This window comes from Salvelinus alpinus, chromosome 6, assembly GCF_045679555.1.
Source record: "Salvelinus alpinus chromosome 6, SLU_Salpinus.1, whole genome shotgun sequence".
NCBI classification, from domain to species: Eukaryota; Metazoa; Chordata; class Actinopteri; order Salmoniformes; family Salmonidae; genus Salvelinus; species Salvelinus alpinus.
In genome coordinates, this window is record NC_092091.1 from 40,742,017 (window position 1) to 40,762,101 (window position 20,085).

The 20,085-nt window shown below is 43.7% G+C and overlaps 1 pseudogene; it reads left to right on the forward strand.

The window, feature by feature from the left end:
• LOC139578703 (pituitary adenylate cyclase-activating polypeptide type I receptor-like) overlaps positions 1–20,085 on the forward strand; it is an 86,572-nt pseudogene that overhangs the window by 35,042 nt on the left and 31,445 nt on the right.

The following is a 20,085-nucleotide window of genomic DNA, read 5'->3' on the forward strand; positions in this document are numbered from 1 at the left end:
TCGTTAGTTAGTTTATACGCTGAATTGGGTTAGTTATAACTGGGGTTGGTGCGAAAATCTGAAGTGCTGACGAAAGTTTACTGTATGTGTGTCTTCATCCTGGCTGACATCATTACAGACACCCAAGGGGAGATGGAGCCTGAGCTCCTACTGGTCCTGGGCCTCCTAAGTGCCCCCATATCCCCTCATCCAGGTGTGTGTGTGTGTCTGTGGGCATCCTAAGTGTGCCATATCCCCTCATCCAGGTGTGTGTGTGTGTATCTGTGGGCATCCTAAGTGCCCCCATATCTCCTCTAGAGTAGGGATGAAAGATGGTAACATTGAGTTCAACCAACATAGAAAACATGTTAGATTGGTGCATTAAAACCAGAAATGATTCAGTCAAAAAGAGGGCGGTTCACAGTTCACACACAAAACAGACGAACTCCAAAATATTCATTTTGTGACTTTTACTGTGTTTCTTTTCTTGTTTGGAGGAGCAGGGTGAAATATATTAAAGACACACAGGCATTTCAGTCTAAGCCAGCGTTTCCCAAACTCGGCCTTGGAACCCCAAGGACTGATTTTTTTTTAGGCCCTAACACAACATAGCTGATTCGAATTATTAAAGCTTGATGATTAGTACATTTTTTTATCAGCTGTGTAGTGCTAGGTCAAAAACCAAAATGAACACCTCTTGGGGTTCAGAGGACTGAATTTGGGAAAGTCTTCTTCAGTGTGTGTGAAGGAGTGCTCAACCATTATTCTGTGTGTGTGTGTGTGTGTGTGTGTGTGTGTGTGTGTGTGTGTGTGTGTGTGTGTGTGTGTGTGTGTGTGTGTGTGTGTGTGTGTGTGTTCATGTCAGTGGAGGCTCCTCAGAATAGAAAGGGGAGGACCACATTTAAAATGTTATCTTTTTTAGATACAAATATACTGATCAATAATATAAACACAACATGCAACAATTGAAACAATTTTACTGAGTTACAGTTCATATAAGGAAATCAGTCAATTAAAATGAGTTTCATCACCTGTCCGGGTGGCTGGTCTCCGACTATCCCACAATTGAAGAAGCTGGATGTGGAGGTCCTGGGCTGGTGTGGTTACATGTGGTCTGCGGTTGTGAAGCTGGTTGAACGTACTGCCAAATTCTCTAAAATGACGTTAGAGGAAGCTTATGGTAGAGAAAATCACATTGAATTATCTGGCAACAGCTCTGGTGGACATTCCTGTAGTCAGAATGCCAATTGCACGCTCCCTCAACATCTGTTGCATTGTGTTGTGTGACAATATATGAACATTTTAGAGTGGCCTTTTCTTGTACCCAGCACAAGGTGCTACTGTGTAATGATCATGCTGTTTAATCAGCTTCTTGATATGCCACACCTGTCAGATGGATGGATTGTCTTGGCGAAGGAGAAATGCTCACTAACAGGGAAGTAAACAAATTTGTCCATAACGTTTTAGAGAAATAAGCTTTTTGTGCGTATGGAACATTTCTGGGATCTTTTATTTCAGCTCATGAAACATGGGACCAACACTTTACATGTTAAGTTTATACACCCTGTTTTGCAATCAAAGGATCATAGAATGAGTCTAATACTGAACTCATAACCTACAGCTAGCTTGCACTGCAGTGCATAAAATGTGGTGAGTAGTTGACTCAAAGAGAGAGCAAGATTATAGTTGAACAGTTTTGAACAAATTAATTTCTTTGAGTTAATTTCTTGAGATGCAAGAGAGCGAGAGAAACACAGAGAGCAGTATGTTGTCATTTTTTCCACTTTCACTTACACTTCTGCCTCGAGATGAACAAATGTTTGCATACTTGACCTGGGGAAACTTGGGCTCTCATTGAAGAGAGAAGTTTCTCCGGCTCGTCACATCTACTTTGTGCATGACACAAGTCATTTTTCCAGCAATTGTTTACAGACAGATTATTTCACTTATAATTCACTTTATCACAATTCCAGTGGGTCAGAAGTTTACATACACTAAGTTGACTTTGCCTTTAAACAGCTTGGAACATTTCAGAAAATTATGTCATGGCTTTAGAAGCTTCTGATAGGCTAATTGACATCATTTGACGCTCCCCATCCAACCTGACAGAGCTTGAGAGTATCTGCGGAGAAGAATGGGAGAAACTCCCCAAATACAGGTGTGCCAAGTTTGTAGCATCATACCCATGAAGACTCGAGGCTGTACAAAGTACTGAGTAAATGGTCAAAATACTTATGTAAATGTGATATTTAAGTAGGTTTTTTAAATTTATAAATTTGCTAAAATTTCAAAAAAACTGTTTTTGCTTTGTAATTATGGGGCATTGTGTGTAGATTGATGGGGGGAAAAAATATTTTTGCCATTTTAGAAGAAGGCTGTAACCTAACAAAATGTCAAGAGGTCTGAATACTTTCCGAGTGCACTGTATATATACACCATATAAACACTCACTCACTCACTCACACACACACACACACACACACACACACACACACACACACACACACACACACACACACACACACACACACACACTACATTGACACTCCCACACAAAACCCACACACATTCACATACACTACATATACGCACCAATGGCGGTCAGTGCTGTTAAAGATGAAGGAGGATGATACTTTTTTTTAATGAACATGACCTTATTTCCATTACAGCATATTGGATGACTGTCATTCATATTATATTCACCCAGCTTAATGTAACATCGACAGGTTTAGGCTACTACATGATGCTCAAATTTTCCCTGTACTCATCATGAGGTTGCTACAACCTAGCCTATGATTAAAGGAAGGTTTACAACGCAGGTGCACGCACACAGGTCGAGAGAAAGATTTGAGGTGACAGACAGTGACACATTGGCAGATAGTGACACATTAAATATTACACTCTTGCCTGCATCTAGCTGATCTAGAGTGTAATCACTAGTCCAACAGTTGCAAGCAATATTTTTTATTGAACATCTTCTAGGTATATACAGTATCTTGCCCCCTCTTAATTTCTTTCTTTCTTCCCTATTGGCCAGATGTTCACAACAAATCGGCATCTTGTATCACATAATGTCATTTCTGGAATGCCATAGGTGTAGAAATACGGTATAGTAAATCCAGACTGAACAATATTGTAAACAGCGTTACAACCAAACCGAGAGCTATCTGTGTATGACAAATGGAGAAATGGAAAAGAAATGGAACCACGAAACATCTGAAAGTAAAACCTGAGGGGAAAAGTGCAAGCCAGAGAGGAGTGAGAGAAGGAAAGATTGAAACCTGCAGAAAGGGGAAAAAAAGAACATACAGAGATGTAAGATCTTAATTGGATCACCCTGTTGCAGGAAAACTTTCCTGCAGAGCAGGACATTTTTTACTTGTAGTAAAAAGGCTTCTGAGGTTTGTAATTTCCACTTCTAAATTTCAGACTTGATTTTCTCTTACGAAAAATGTATCAACCCTTACAAAAAAATATCCATTATTTATAATTCACATAGTTATTCACATATCCTGTTGCTGGAATATTATTTTCCTGCTGTGGCAAACTGGCTCTAATGAAGATCCTATATCTGTACACTGAGTTTATTTCCCAATCTATTTCCACCACTCTCTCAAACCAGATCAGGTGCACTGTAAACCCCAATGTGCTGACAAAACCTGTTGCACTTAATGTATAGGACAGTTACTTAAAGTACAGTTACTTAAAGTGATTTTGTACTCATTACTCAAACCTATAGAGTCACTGTGACCCTGTAGGTGGTTCAGATTTGAGTTGTGCCAGTTCCTGGGGCCTTCATCAAGTTCCTAGGCGAATGTTCCATGCTCACGCATTCGCATACGCATATCGACACCTCACACTTTCACACTTCATGTACGCTGTTGCTACTCTGTTTAGTACATGTCCTGATAGCCTAATCACTTTTACCCTTACCCACATATGCATACGGTATTACCTTAATTACCTCAACTACTGTACTGTACCTCGTACCCCTGCACATTGACTCAGTACTGGTTCTCCTTGTAAATAGCCCCATTATTGTTTTATTGTGTTACTAGTTCCTTTTTAATTTCGCAAATATTTGTCTTCCTTTTAACTCAACGTTTTTTCAGAAAGTCTACAGCTGTTGTACTCCGCGCGCGTCTGACCAACGGCATTTGATTTGATGCACATCTCTCTGCCTCTCTCGCTCTCTCTTCTGTCGGGTGCATATGGGTCTTTCTATAAACTAGGATACCAGTGAGGATTTCCGACGCTGACCCACTTGTTACAGCTGTTGATAAGCCATTGATAATAATCTGCCAATTTGTTCATGTCATTACGTTAAAACATAAGCGGGAAATCGTAGCTATATTCAATCAAATTCAACAATTCATAAGTTGTCCAGCTCCCTTATAATTATTTGTGATTTCATTTTTTATCAGTTTTTGCAAGAGATGTGGCCACTTTCATTTGTTTCCCACCGCTTCAATTGAAGGGTGTTGTGCTACTCTGTTGCAGTCAAACCCAATGTGTGTAACGGCTGTCGTCTTCCTCTTCCTCGGACGAGGAGAGGAGAGAAGGATCGGTGAACCAATACGCAGCGAGGTATGATGACATAATGATTTATTGAAAGGACGAAGACGAACACGAAAAACTAATACTTGAAATTTACAAAATAACAAACACGACGTAGACAGACCTGAACATGGAACTTACATAACTACACGCAGAACTCACGGACAGGAACAGACTACATCAAACGAATGAACAGCCAAAACAGTCCCGTGTGGTGCACATACACAGACACGAAAGACACAGGAGACAATCACCCACAAACAAACAGTGTGAACAGCCAACCTATATATGGTTCTCAATCAGAGGAAAACGTCAAACACCTGTCTCTGATTGAGAACCATATAAGGCTAATTACAAGTGACCTAAACAATGAAACACAAAACATATAATGCCCACCCCAACTCACGCCCTGACCCTCTAAACATATACAAAAATAACATAAAATAGGTCAGGAACGTGACATAACCCCCCCCCTCAAGGTGCATACTCCAGACGCACTACCAAAAGTCTAGGGGAGGGTCTGGGTGGGCATCTGACCACGGTGGTGGCTCAGGCTCTGGGCGTGATTCCCATCCCCTCTTAGTCACTACCCGCTTTCGTAGCCTCCTCAAAATGACCACCCTCCATATAACCCCACCTAAATTAAGGGGCATCACCAGGATGAGGGGCAACACCAGAAGGGGGGGAAACACCAGACTGGCTGGCGGATCCTGGCTGGCGGAAGGCTCTGGCGGATCCTGGCTGGCTGGCGGGTCCTGGCTGGCTGGCTCTGGCGGATCCTGGCTGGCGGAAGGCTCTGGCTGGTCATGGCTGGATGACGGCTCTGGCTGGTCATGGCTGGATGACGGCTCTGGCTGGTCATGGCTCGCTGACGGCTCTGGACGGTCATGGCTCGCTGACGGCTCTGGACGCTCATGGCTCGCTGACGGCTCTGGACGCTCATGGCTCGCTGACGGCTCTGGACGCTCATGGCTCGCTGACGGCTCTGGACGCTCATGGCTGGCTGACGGCTCTGGACGCTCATGGCTGGCTGACGGCTCTGGACGCTCATGGCTGGCTGACGGCTCTGGACGCTCATGGCTCACTGGCGGTTTTGGACGCTCATGGCTCACTGGCGGTTCTGGACGCTCATGGCTCACTGGCGGTTCTGGACGCTCATGGCTCACCGTCGGCTCTGGCAGATCCTGTCTGGTTGGCGGCTCTGGCAGATCCTGTCTGGTTAGCGGCTCTGGCAGATCCTGTCTGGTTGGCGGCTCTGGCAGATACAGTCTGGTTGGCGGCTCTGGCAGATCCTGTCTGGTTGGCGGCTCTGGCAGATCCTGTCTGGTTGGCGGCTCTGGCAGATCCTGTCTGGTTGGCGGCTCTGGCAGATCCTGTCTGACGAATGGCTCTAGCGGCTCCTGACTGACTATCGGCTCTGACGGCTCGGGACAGACGGGCGGCTCTAATGGCTCGGGGCAGACGGATGGCTCAGACGGCGCTGGGGAGACGGATGGCTCAGACGGCGCTGGGGAGACGGATGGCTCAGACGGCGCTGGGGAGACGGATGGCTCAGATGGCGCTGGGGAGACGGATGGCTCAGATGGCGCTGGGGAGACGGATGGCTCAGATGGCGCTGGGGAGACGGATGGCTCTGATGGCGCTAGGGAGACGGATGGCTCTGGCCGGATGAGGCGCACTGTAGGCCTGGTGCGTGGTGCCGGAACTGGAGGCACCGGGCTAAGGACACGCACCTTCATGCTAGTGCGGGGAGCAGGAACAGGGCACACTGACCTCTCGAAGCGCACTCTGTGCCTGGTGCGTGGTACCGGCACTGGTGGCACCGGGCTGAGGGCCCGCACATCAGGACTAGTACGGGGAGAAGGAACAGTGTGTACAGGGCTCTGGACACGCTTAGTGCGTGGTGCCGGAACTGGAGGCACTGGGCTGGAGACACGCACCACAGGGAGAGTGCGTGGAGGAGGAACAGGGCTATGGAGACGCACTGGAAACCTGGTGCGTAGTGTAGGCACTGGTGGTACTGGGCTGGGGCGGGGAGGTAGCGCCGGAAATACCGGACCGTGCAAGCGTACTGGCTCCCTTGAGCATTGAGCCTGCCCAACCTTACCTGGTTGAATGCTCCCCGTCGCCCGACCAGTGCGGGGAGGTGGAATAACCCGCACCGGGCTATGTAGGCGAACCGGGGACACCATGCGTAAGGCTGGTGCCATGTAAGCCGGCCCAAAGAGACGTACTGGTGGCCAGATATGTAGGGCCGGCTTCATGACATCCGGCTCAATACTCAATCTAGCCCTACCAGTGCGGGGAGGTGGAATAACCCGCACCGGGCTATGCACACGTACAGGAGACACCGTGCCCTCTACTGCGTAACACGGTGTCTGCCCGTACTCCCGCTCTCCACGGTTAGCCTGGGAAGTGGGAGCAGGTCTCCTACCTGCCCTTGGCCCACTACCTCTTAGCCCCCACCCAAGAAATTTTTGGGTAGTACTCACGGGCTTTTCAGGCTTCCAGCCACGTCTCCTTGCTGCCTCCTCATACCACCGCTGTTGGGCTCTCGCTGCCTCCATCTCCTCACGAGCGCGGCGATATTCCCCAATGTGCGCCCAGTGTCCTTTTCCCTCCAATACTTCGTCCCAAGTCCACGAGTCCTGGTTGCTCTGTTGAGCTCTCCCCCGCCGCTTGGTCCTAGGTTGGTGGGTGATTCTGTAACGGCTGTCGTCTTCCTCTTCCTCGGACGAGGAGAGGAGAGAAGGATCGGTGGACCAATACGCAGCGAGGTATGATGACATAATGATTTATTGAAAGGACGAAGACGAACACGAAAAACTAATACTTGAAATTTACAAAATAACAAACACGACGTAGACAGACCTGAACATGGAACTTACATAACTACACGCAGAACTCACGGACAGGAACAGACTACATCAAACGAATGAACAGCCAAAACAGTCCCGTGTGGTGCACATACACAGACACGAAAGACACAGGAGACAATCACCCACAAACAAACAGTGTGAACAGCCAACCTATATATGGTTCTCAATCAGAGGAAAACGTCAAACACCTGTCTCTGATTGAGAACCATATAAGGCTAATTACAAGTGACCTAAACAATGAAACACAAAACATATAATGCCCACCCCAACTCACGCCCTGACCCTCTAAACATATACAAAAATAACATAAAATAGGTCAGGAACGTGACAATGTGGTTATTATGAGGACGATAACATCTAATGCTGGCTTCAACTTGGCTTTCCAAACCAATCCTTCCATTAAAAAAGGAACCTGGTTTTTGGTCACTTTCTCATAATAAAAACAACGATGGTGAGATTAATGATACAGCTATTCATGTCTTTATTACGTGTGCCTGTGTTGGCCAAATACTGTAGATTCGAGAAATATCTCCATGCATGCATCCAATCTACGTATTTAGTCAGGCAATATCCACATTATTTGCACATATTTTAGAATGTAAAAATAATTTCAACATCAAGGCTTAAAAAAATGCATTATTCTTAAAGTGGTGAAGTGGCACACTTCATGCATGCTTTTTGGGGAGGTGGGTTCTATATTAGGCCCTATATGTACAATTATTTAAATTATACAATTGTATAACGTTGAGGTCCTTGAAAATTACAATTAAGTGCTTGAAAAAGTCCCTGAAAGTCCTTGAATTTGACTTGCCAATGTCTGTATGAACCCTGCTTAAAGGATGTATAGTCCTAGGTCTATGTTGTTGTATAGGTGGAGCTATGGGCTAATTTGCATATATTCACTTTTATTTCTCTAAGTACACATGAGGAACTACATAAAAAAAAATCATTTTTCTTTTGTTTCAAACCATTTTGAAATGTTTATCCCAATGTCACACATTGGCCCCATTTATTTATAGAAAGACCTATATGCACACATGATATTAGTGTTCTGTTATTAAAAGGGACTTTGTGTCTCATGGCCAGGAGTTGCTTATGATTACACACTGTCATTACTTTCCCTGTTCCTCCAGTCCCAATGTGATCTACATTCTGATCTACATCCTGACTGGTTGCATCACTGCCTGGTATGGCAACTGCTCGGCCTCCGACCGCAAGGCACTATACGATGTAGTGCGTACGGCCCAGTACATTGCTGGGGACAAGCTTCCAGGACCTCTGTACCAGGCGGTGTCAGAGGAAGGCCCTAAAAATGGTCAGATTCCAGCCACCCTAGTCATAGACTGTTCTCTCTGCTACGGCAAGCGATACCGGAGCACCAAGTCTAGGTCCAAAAGGCTTCTTATTAACAGCTTCTACCCCCAAGCCATAAGACTCCTGAACAGCTAATCAAAGTGCTACCCAGACCCCTCTTTTTTACGCTGCTGCTACTCTCTGTTTATTATCTATCCATGGTCACTTTAACTCTGCCTGCATGTACATATTACCTCCTTTACCTCGACTAACCGGTGCCCCCGCACATTGACTCTGTACTGGTACCCCCTGTATATAGCCTCGCTATTGCTATTGTTATTTTACTGCTTTTTGTTATTTTAAATAATTTTTTACTTTTCTATTTTTTACTTAACACATTTTTCTTCTTAACTTCTTAAAGCATTGTTGGTTAGGGCTTCTAAGTAAGCATTTCACTGTAAGGTCTACACCTGTTGTATTCAGCGTATGTGACAAAACATTTGATTTGATTTGATTGTTAGAGTTTAAAGTGGACCCATCAAACCCGGCACAAATCCGCTGTCCGTCTACAGCTTGCTGACAGGAAGTGACAAACTGTGTTCGTATCCTTTCCTCCTTCCTCCTGTGTGTGTGTTATGCGTGCTTGCATGCATGTGTGTGTGTGTGTCTCTCAGGGTGTCGTATTGAGTGGGATGAAGTGAGGTGCTAACATCCATTCTTTCTGTGTGGGTGCGTGTGTGTGTGCATGCATGCCTCTGTGTGTGTTTCTCAGGGTGTCGTACGGAGTGGGATGAGGTCAGGTGCTGGTACCGGGCTGATGTGGGCCAGATTGTCAATGTGTCTTGCTCAGACATCTCCCAGCTCTTCGCCAACAAAGGTAATGATGTCCAACCTTTCACCTTTAACTTTTGGCCCTATCCTTTGACCTTTGAGCGATTTGTCCCTGAGCAGTTTTTCCTAGACAATATGCCTCTGCTTCTGCTTACCCTTTGGGGTCTATAGGCTGGGTAATGGCATATGCATTTTGTGACAACTGCTGTTGTAAAAATAACTTTATAAATACTTTTCATAGATTGATTGATTGATTGACCTTTAAGCATGGCCTTAACCCACACATCTCAGTGGGGAGAAGTTTATATAAGCAGAACCAATGTAGCTTCTGAAGAGGTGTAAGGAAGGATGTCAGTATGTGTGTGTTTCCTGATCAATCCACTGATGTATATCGAAAGATCAGAGCTGAAAGCTTCTACTGTTTACTGTTGCTATGAGTTGGGTCATTAATAGCGCATGCAAACACCAAAGATACGAATCAGTTGGCGAATAAAGGCTTCTGCATGCTTCAGTTCGGCTGGCGCATACCCAAATTTTTATGCTCCTTTGGCACAAAACTACCTCCATACTTCCATTGGTTTGTATGGGTTACCATAAGACGAGTCCCGTGACACTTGTTGGGGTTGTAGAGAAAAATGGAGAACACCATCATGTTCGTGAGAGTCTCCGCTTGCCATAGTGGTTTGTAGCTCAAAAGGTTCGGACGCTACAGACAGAAGTTGGCACATCAGCGTTACCAACTTCAGACGAGTCCCGTGACGCTTGTGAGGGCCGTAGAGCAAAACACAGTAGTACGTTAGCCAGCAATACACAACATGGGTTTCAGTAGACAAACTAAAGTTAGCTAGGTGGCTTGCAGGAAAAATAACTTACTTAGCTAGCCAACGTATTCCACCTGCTCTCTTGGTGCTGGCATCGGCTGTAGCTGAGCTTCTAGCTATTTTTTTTCTTCTAGCTAACTATTTTTTTCAAATCCTCTTCGCTATATTCCGGTTGAAACATGTATGGTTGAATGTCACCATGTAGCTAATAGGATAGAACATACAAAAATGCTCCATTGTCAATTTCGTGTTGATGAGAGGAATCACTTGAAGCCATTGCGGTCTGGTCAGTTCTTTCAGTTTTGCCCAAAGGATTGTGTTGTTAGTGTCCGCCTCCCTTTCAAAAAAGCCCACCTTGTGGGAGGGACAGGGCCAGAACACAAAGCACCCGCCCCACACGAGTTGTAGTCTTTCAGAGACTGGAATAAAAGGCTCAGCTTGTATATTTAGCAATGAATCCGCCTATAGGAACATCACTGAAAGATGTCCAATTAATATATTGAACCAACCATATCTACACGCACAAAACAAATAGTGCGATCAGTATAACATAGAGCCTTTGTGAAATGCCACAAAGCAGGACAACATTTTTTTTCAGATCTCGCACCTCCCCCAGACCTGCCTTCCTCCTGGTCAATTATGTGTGAGACACATCTCACTGACCTAGAAATGCCTCAGACATTATGAAAACAAGCCTAGATTCCCCCAGGGTGAAATTCCCCTTGAAGGGGACAAGGTGACATCACCTTAACTCTAATTTTAATACACCAATGGTAACATGATATTCTATTACCTAATTTAAATAAGTACCGCCTCGGAAAAGGCATGTTTGCACAGTGGCGTGGTTTATATAACTAGATAGCTACTCTACTGGTGGCAAAATTTGACTGTAGGGTGTCAGCAAATACAATTAAAAGTTTACCCTATTAATCTATGGCAAAGATACTTATATATTTCCCCTTTCATCTGTGTCTTATATTAGCTAGTTAGTGTCCTGGAGGGCTAGGTCTTCAGGCTGTATGGAACTAAAGGAGGGGAAGGGTCGTTAAAAACTCAAACGCAGCTGTCAAATCAACACGTCTGTCAGTGCTGCTGTGAACTGCGTCACAAAAGACATGCCAAATGGGAGCTGTTTAAAAAATCGTTGATACCTGTAGCTAGGTATACATCCAATTTGTGACAGATTTTCATTTGAATATTCAAAAATCTGCATAAAACAAAATGCGCATTTTACCAGCAGAGATGTTTCCATCAAACTGACTTTTTGCTGTTGAAAGACTGTGCGTGATAACATATTGCACATAAAAATAACTTTTACCGTTAAATTCAATGGAAAATTATCAAATCAAATCAAATCAAATTGTATTGGTTACATACGCATGGTTAGCAGATATTATTGCGAGTGTAGCGACATGCTTGTACTTCTAGTTCCGACAGTGCAGCAATATCTAACAAGTAATCTAACAATTCTACAATACCTACCTAATACACAAATCTAAGTAAATGGATGGAATAAGAATAGATGAATATAAATATATGGATGAGCAATGACAGAGCGACATAAGCAAGATGCAATAGATGGAATAAAATACAGTATATGCATATGAGATGAGTAATGCAAGATATGTAAACATTATTAAAGTGGCATTATTAAAGTGATTAGTGATCCATTTATTAAAGTGGCCAATGATTTCAAGTCTGTATGTAGGCAGCAGCCTCTCTGTGTTAGTGATGGCTGTTTAACAGTCTGATGGCCTTGAGATAAAAGCTGTTTTTCAGTCTCTCGGTCCCAGCTTTGATTCACCTGTACTGACCTCGCCTTCTGGATGGTAGCGGGGTGAACAGGCAGTGGCTCAGGTGGTTGTTGTCCGTGATGATCTTTTAGGCCTTCCTGTGACATCGGGTGCTGTAGGTGTCCTGGAGGGCAGGTAGTTTATAGTTTAAATACATGTTAACCCAAAGTCGATGTCCACACCCCGCGGAAATCTAATTATCATAATTTTAAAAATCCCCATCAAAATCCGTTGGGTGAAAGCTATAGATATCTGGGGGGGGGTTGCACTGGATGTGCACACAAGCGTATTGGGACTCATCTGAAGTCAGGACAGCCAATCTGCCAACTTCTTCTGTAGCGTCCGAACAGTTTGGGCTACACACTAATATGACCCCTCTGTGGAAAGGTGAGACTCTCACAAATACGTACAAGCTGTTTTGCTCTAGGACGCCCACAGGCCTCATAAGACTCTTCTGACAGTCCTCCGGTACCAGTTGAAAAAATGTATGGAAGTATATATGGACTCCCAAAAATAAGAGGTTGAATACATGTAAAATAAATAAATTAAATAAAAATGTTTCGTGATCTTATATCTCTCAGATATAGGACAGAAACTTCAGAAATAACTTCCTTTGGATTTTTTTTTGGGGGGGGAGGGGACTATCTGTTGTTCCATGTAGTGAATCTGTAATTCCATGCATTTGTATGGGCTAATAGCAGTAAGGCCCAAAATAATTTTTTATCAAATAATTTTTGTATATATTTTCTTTATACTTCAAGGGGTCTTGAGGATTTCCAGGGTTCCTTGAGTGACCACTAATTCTAGGAGTGTACACTAAAGAAAACCAACACTGTTATGGCCTCTCTCATGGCTCGTAAAATGGTTGACATTGGATGAGGTGTTTAAACATGATACATTCCTCACAGTGTGTGTGTTTTATGTTCTTAAAACGAATACACTAAGAACGTCTCCATGGAGTCAGAAACACACTCTGTGGAAGTATGTGTGTGTTGACCAAAATGCATGTGTGACTGCAGGGAAATATGTAGTGTGTATTGGTTTGATATGTGTTAACCAATATTAATGGGTAAGTTTAGGGAAATATTCAGTGTTTTTGGTTTGGAGGTTTGTGTATATGACTTGTACTTCTCAATGACAGGGAGAGCAAAAGACGGAGAATGTGTGTGTGTGTGTGTGTGTGTGTGTGTGAGAGAGAGGGAGATAAATATCAAAATAAAAATGGAAAGAACAAGAGAAAGGGAAAAACCCCTTGAAGCATTATCTCAGTGAAACTTGAGCTTGGACTTAAACTTTAAGAGTGAGTGGGAGTAAAAGGTGGGGGTTGTCAATGTGATCGATGACCTCATAACTCAATTAAGAGTGGGAGCTAGCCTACAGAGCACTCCCTGGATCCCCTCCCCCGCAGACTCAGTCAACAATAAGTACACCAGAGGCACTTAGAGCCACGGAGGGAAAAATAAAGAAATAATCAAAAATCAAAGGGTTCAACTGAGAGAGTGAGGAGGAGTGTGAGGATGAGCATTGTTGAAGCTTGTTAGCCACAGTTGTTCAGTCTCTACTGTCTCTGGAGTTTTAGCCTTAGCCCTCAGTTACGCTATGCTACCGCTAGGCTAGATAGTACAGCTGAGTCATCCACTCACCCACCAACCCTGTCTTACCATGGCTGCAGGGCTACAGGCCTCCCCATGCTATGGCCACTAGCCACTTTATGCTAATGCTAATACAGAATCTAAAATCTCACTGGCATCTTCTCAGTCAAGCCGCCCACTCTTCACTATACTGTTCAATACCCCACATTCATTCTCCTACCGCTCACCGTCTCACTGTGGAGCAAGGTACTGGATGGGTGCAGTTATAATTTATTATCCATAACAGCCAATAGACAGCTTCACAGTCCCATTGTGTTAAACCCTCTTTAACGTTCTTTTCTCAGTAAGCTGCTGTATTGATACAGGGCTACTGAGCTGTTATAAAGGTGTCATTAGTGGATAGTAATTCACTACTTCTACAGTGGGAGGCCAGAGGCAGGAGAGAGGGGGCAAGGAGATAGCATAGTGGAAGATGCTTAGTCTACAAAATAAACACAACACCTATTCTCAAAGCCATAATCAAATCTCATGCGTGGGTAAATTAGCAACATCAACGCAAAACTGAGAGCGTGGACCAAGGCATTCAACTCTGGTCAGATTTCTGGGGATATGGATGAATACAAAACGACACAAATTCAATCAACGTGTAGCTCTCGTAGTTCATTGTTATACAATGGATGGTGCTAATCCTGAATGCTGATATTTGCAACATTGAAGAAAAAAAAGGTAAAAAAGGTAAAACGAAACGAAGTGCAGCTAGTTTGCAGTCTTTACAGCTTCAGTTTGAAGTGATTGTGTTAGCTATGTTATTGGCTCCACTGAATAACAGTGTCCAGGTGAAATCGTGCCTCATTAGCTCATTGTTATGAATGTATCCAAATAAATGTCACTAGAAAACAGCTAAAACAAATGCAAATCAAATCAAACTTTATTTGTCACATGCACAAGTGTAGACCTTACCGTGAAATGCTCACTTACAAGCCCTTAACCAACAGTGCAGTTCAAGAAGAGTTAAGAAAATATTTGCCAAATAAACTAAAGTAAAAAAAACATAAAAAGTAACACAATAACATAACAATAACGAGGCTGTATACAGGGGGGCACCGGTACCGAGTCAGTGTGTGGGGGTACAGGTTAAAGGTAATTTGTACATGTAGGTAGGGGTGAAGTGACTATGCATAGATAATAAACAGTGAGTAGCAGCAGTGTACAAAACAAATGTAAGTCCGGTGGCCATTTGATTAATTGTTCAGCAGTCTAATGGCTTGGGGGTAGAAGCTGTCAAGGAGTCCTTTGGTCCTAGACTTGGTGCTTCAGTATTGCTTGCTGTGCGGTAGCAGAGAAAACAGTCTTTGACTTGGGTGCCTGGAGTCTCTGATAGTTTTATGGGCTTTCCTCTGACACCGCCTATTATATAGGTCCTGGATTGCAGGAAGCTTGGCCCCAGCTATGTACTGGGCCGTTCGCACTACCCTCTGTAGCGCCATACGGTTAGATGCCGAGCAGTTGCCATACCAGGCGGTGATGCAACCGGTCAGGATGCTCTCGATGGTGCAGCTGTAGAACTTTTTGAGGATCTGGGGATCCATGCCAAATCTTTTCAGTCTTCTGAGGGGGAAAAGGTTTTGTCGTGCCCTCTGCATGACTGTCTTGGTGTGTTTGGACCATGATAGATCGTTGGTGATGTGGACACCAAGGAACTTGAAACTCAGCTACTTTGTTGTTATTCTGGCTGCACTGTTTGACGTGACTGTAAGTTAGCCATAGTTGGCTAGCTAGCAAGCAAGGGATAAGAACGTTGCCAGCCAGTATGGCAATGGAACATTAACAACAAACGACTGGGTACAGAACAAATACAGAACAAAAAGACTGAACGACTGGGTCGTGTCTCTGGCAACCGAACCGATAGAAAGAAAATGCAGCTGGCTTGGGTAGCAACCCTAGATTTGTGTCGGGACTATATCTTGTGGAAGGATGAAATAGTATGAATAAATGAATCAAAACGTTTTTAATGAAAATATGTCAATCATTATTTGATGTTGTTAACCCATTGTATAAAAGTGATAATGCCCTCCACGCCGGTGCTTGCAGGATACATTGGCATGGTTTGCCGGCGCTTGACTTCGTCTCGGGCCTAACAACACCCGTGCCAATATATCCACCAAACTCCAGCTTCTCTGGCATTATCACTTAAATAACCAACTGTTCCGAGACACCAAGACTACTCCATGGCTATTCTAAAGAATACAAAGTTCCCATCGATGTGTCTAATAACTGAACACCCAATACTATCCATGGTAAAACACAACAGGAAAACAATCAAATACATTCCTTGATAAAGAAATAATCTACAAATATACCTTACCATTCAAGATAGGGAATGTTGTAAAATAATTAGTATTTTACTTTCTATTCATAGTAGTTATAAATAGATAAATGACAATATTAGAAGAAGGGATAATTATTGAAATAATACATCTTCAATTAAAAAGAACTTAAACACAAAAGTACTAAAAAGCCTGAAATATCAGTACCAGTCAAAGGTTTGAACACCTATTACAGTAAAAATAAATAAAAACTCTTGAATGAGTAGATGTGTCAAAACGTTTGAGTGGTACTGTAGTTAGGTAGTAGTAGCAGCAAACGGCTCTAGCGACTCCTGTGGCAGGCCGGGCGCATGCACGGCTTGGCAGGGCCGTGTTTCAGAGGATGCATGGCTCTCAACTGTCGCCTCTCCCGAGTCTGTACGGGAGTTGCAGCGATGGGACAAGACTGTAAATACCCATTTGATATCACGAAATTGGGGAGAAAAGGGGGTAAAAAGTATTTTAAAAATAAATAAAATAATGTTAACCATTTGTGCATACTGAGCGACGTATAACTCCTATCTATCCCATGTTATGTACAGCTGGGTACCCTCGCTTGAGGCAAGATGAGCTTAATGTTGGCACAACTGCCTATCTGCCAAGTAGCAGTGTGAACCCAGCCACCCTAAAGAACAGAACTACATGAGTAGCCTAATCATCTGTGGTCTGCATGAAATATCTACTATAAGCAACCTAAGTAATAAGCACCCAGCCAACCACCTGTACTGATATGCACTGAACTTCATTACGAGGACAACCGAAGCGAAGCTATTGACTGTGGGCTGAACGCCGACATAGTGAACTATATAAATCACGGGATCTCGCAGATGAACTCATCACTTTTGGCATCCAAAATCTCCTTGGCGTTTAATCTAATATAGCGTTCGTAGGAAGTAGAAGACCACGCCCTATGATCTTCAGTGTGGATGCAGGGACAGATAGAGAAGCCGCTGAAGCAGCGCCAATGCAAAATGAATGGCTGCGTATATCTCAGGGGATAGCCCGCAGCGTTGGCAGAGGAGACGGAGCCGTGATGAAAACCAATATCTCGTTTGCCAGCATCGGTGATAAATATTGAACAGAGGTTCGCCAGGTGCTGCCCGTGTTCAGCATGCAGGCCGCATAACATGAAAGAGAGGACAAAGCGGTGTTAGTTCTGGTGACGATGACAATGTTCCACAAGTGAGAGTCCATAATGCAAACAGAACCTAAGCGATCATACAAAAGTAAAGGGAAGGAACGTTTAGTGTATTCAGACTGAAGAACCCCTAAAGTCATATGGACCGCCTCTGGAAAAGTGTAATGTCAACCCAACACTGTTGCCTTAACGTGAACACAAACTACTGAGAGAGAGGAGAGAAACTCTCATATGCATGCTCGCTGCTTCTCCGTAGGCCATGAAGAGTAGGCAGACAGATGGATTCTTGAGCAGGCTGCGTGCTGAAGGGTCCTGACGCCCAAGGTGAACTGAAACCCTGCTATTGGAGCATGATAAGGCGCATTTGCCCGACTGAAATTGGAATAGAAAAGGCATATGTGGTTATATAACAGAAGACATTTTACAGAGAGAAGACCATACAGTAGACTTCTGCAGAGCGGCATAACTCAGCCATGACATACCATCACATAACATAAAACATACAGTATTACTAACAATCCCCCAAAACCGCAAATAACATTAGCTACGTACCCACCTTATCTAAACAGCCTAATGTCTTACTGAAATTGCTCAGCGTGCACAGGGAGAGTGACCTGATAATCAAAACCTAGACCTACAAATAGTTTACCTGAGCTGAAGGCTAATGTCTAATGGTATATGCTGGTAAGCCATGAGAGTATAATAAAATGATGACTTGATAACGAAAGAAACAGACCCCATAGATTACTAGATCAGCCTGCATTTTCTGAATAACCGCTAACAGATCCTTCCCGTTAGAGGCAATGAATGCTTGATCGTCAACACTGATCACCATGTGGGTGTTTAGCAAGCCCGGCACATGCTAGATGATGGTAGTATCAACAGCCCATCCAACACGCTGAAACTATAGCAAGCCTTGATTAGTCATCGCACAGCTATACGCGTAAGCTTCCCCACTAAGGTCCAGTGTGATAACTTAAAATCTGAGGAGGAAAGGTGAGGGTTAAGCAGAGGTATCAATTTAAAATGAGGCTGTACCTCTTTGAATATACTGAAAAGACCCAGAAATGTTTAGCCGATGACAGACTGAACACCTATCAAGTAGCACAAGAGATCCTTCTACTTGACTGCTGAACAGTTCATGTAGAACCCACACATTTGGAACAGCACAAGTTGGTAGATATGTGTAACGTATTTCGTCGGAAGGAGACCAAGGTGCAGCGTGGTGGGCGTACATTCTTCTTTATTTTAAATGTACACCAAAAAACAATACAACGACCGAACAGCTTCGTCGTGCAAACTACATGCACTCAAAACAAAGACAAGATCCCACACTGGAGGGAAAAAGGGCTGCCTAAGTATGATCCCCAATCAGAGACAATGAAAGACAGCTGCCTCTGATTGGGAACCACACTCGGCCAAACACAAAGAAATAGAGAACATAGAATGCCCACCCCAAATCACACCCTGACCTAACCAAATAGAGGAATAAAATGACTCTCTAAGGTCAGGGCGTGACAATATGAGTCTCGCTCAGTGAGCTGCATCAGGGTATAAGATGCCTGCATACGCACTATGTACAAGCATGCATGATAACGCACATAAACTTGCTTACTACTATCCTAAAATGATGTGCCATCGTACTGCAATGCTCCAGCAGATGCCGTGGAAGGAGTAGCTAGTGTTGCCCTCTAGGTAACCACAACCTCACTGTGTGCTCTTGCAATAATAGCAACCATGCCATAACACTATGTGCAGATGATACAGAACACACAGCCATGAATGAATAACACAACATCCACCTACTGTAGATGATGTTTACGGAGCCTAACCAGCACGCACTCCCATAATGCAATATTGGCAGCCATGCCATGTGCTTACTGTGTATAGAAAACAAAGCAAAGAATATCAGCCAACATCTGAATGTACGACTATTCACACCCAATTAAGAGTTGCAGCATAAACACATAATAGAACTAGTACGTAAAACATGAAAATAACAAAATGCACAGAAATTGAAGTACATTTTTTTCTGATTGCTTAGGCACTATCTTTGAAACTATAGGCTATTTTTGCAAAACTCTACACACTAACCACAAAACCTTACACCAAACCAGCAAAACAGTATACATCTCTGGCAAAAGTAAACAATTCTTGCAAAACTCTTCAAACTCTTTTAAAAATGATGTTTTTGCGTCAATACAGTACACACAACCCATTTGAATAAGCACACAAAGCACCAACTACACACTGATAGTATAAATGAAAAACACTTTTCTGTGTGCAGGGCATAGCAGTTTTCAATAAAGTATAGTCATACATGTAGTAAATACACATACACACAGGTATCCAAATGTGTAAAGTATGGATGTGTATTCCGAACATAACACACTATCAGTACAAATAAGGGGGAAAAGTTTTTTTTTAAATTCTCAACACTTCTCAAACAAAAAAAACGCTGTTGAAGAAAACAAAAACATTTGTGCTGGAAAAAAAGACTAATCCACATCACATGAGATGTTGTCTTGAGCTAGGCAGCGTGGGAAGTATCGCCTGGAGTGCCTTATCCAGGCCTGGCATACACCTGATCAACGTCTCCACAAGCCTCCTCCATTGCCTGTAAAAAGGGTATGAGTTGGTGGGGCTGGCGATCATCCACCTTCCAACGCCGTGCAGAGAAGAATTCTTCAATAGGATTCAAGAACGGAGAGTATGGGGGAGATTGAGTGCAATGAAAAGTGGGTGACTTGTGAACCAATTGCGGACCACAGCAGCCCGGTGGAAACTAACATTGTCCCAGATGATAACATATCTGGGCTGCTCTGGCCCCTTGTCA